The sequence below is a fragment of the Hibiscus syriacus genome, unplaced genomic scaffold, assembly GCF_006381635.1.
Source record: "Hibiscus syriacus cultivar Baekdansim isolate YM2019G1 unplaced genomic scaffold, ASM638163v2 tig00111366_pilon, whole genome shotgun sequence".
Taxonomy (NCBI): Eukaryota; Viridiplantae; Streptophyta; class Magnoliopsida; order Malvales; family Malvaceae; genus Hibiscus; species Hibiscus syriacus.
This window is the reverse complement of record NW_024063071.1, coordinates 1,017,999-1,019,072: the sequence shown is the minus strand read 5'-3', so window position 1 is coordinate 1,019,072 and position 1,074 is coordinate 1,017,999. Positions and strand designations below refer to the sequence as shown.

Here is a 1,074-nt window from a genome sequence, read left to right as displayed (position 1 = left end):
ATAAATTTTAACTAATTTTGTATTCTATATTAATTTTTAATATTTTTCTTGATTAAATTGAATTCATATCACTACTCTTAATAAATAATTTATATAAAATAATTGATAATATCCCTTACGTGATCCAAAAATATATATATTCCTTGCCTCACATCTTATTATATTAAAAAACACGTGGGCAATATAATTTGATTTCATTTAATTCAAAAACAATAATGGTGGTATATGAGTTCACTCAGTTCTGTCTGAAACCGTGTTGTTGTTCTTCTTCTTCTTCCCCACCGCCCTATAAGTCTTCCATTCAACGTCTACTTTTCCCATTTAAGTCCGCACATTTACACTCAAAACTCTCCACTGTTTTCATTGGCCCTGCAACAAAAAATGAAAGCAGGTTTGGGTGTGGATGGAGAATATTTACGCCCACGAGAAGCATCTCACCGTTCTCAAAACCTCCCTTCTTCCCCAACGATGGCTTCATTGTTTACGATTGCAAAGGCCAGTTAGTCTTCCGAGTCGACTCGTACGGCCCTGGCCCTCGTGATAAGCTCAGCTCGTTCTCATGGATGCTCATGGAAGATGCCTGCTCACCGTAAGAAAAAAGGTATTTGAATTTTGAACGATTTGATTCGGTCTCTGATAGCTCGTTCTAGTGAGTTAACTGACTCGATTTTACCCATGCAGAGGCCGAGTTTGCATCAGCGGTGGGAAGGGTTTGTAGGGGAGAGATCGGAGGGTCAGAAACCGATCTTCAGCGTGAAAAGATCGTCGAATAAGACGGTGTGGGATGATAGTTGAAGTGTTGAACAATCCAGGGAGGAGTATGAGATCGAAGGGAACTTCGGGCAACGAAGGTGTAGGATCTTGAATGCAAGCAAGGAATCAATGGCTGAGATCAAACGGAAAGTTGATGCTTCCACGAACGTGGTACTCGGGAAAGACGTTTTCTTGCTCTCCTTGAAACCTGGCTTTGATGGAGCCTTTGCTATGGGGTTGGTACTTGTTATTGATCAGGTCAACTGTGATGATTATGTTCAAAATTATGAGGCTGAGGTGTCTTCTACTGACCTCGATTAG

At 40.5% G+C, this 1,074-nt stretch overlaps 1 pseudogene; it reads left to right on the top strand.

Moving 5' to 3' along the window:
• The first annotated feature begins 205 nt into the window (after positions 1–205).
• Positions 206–1,074, top strand: LOC120159391 (annotated as a pseudogene).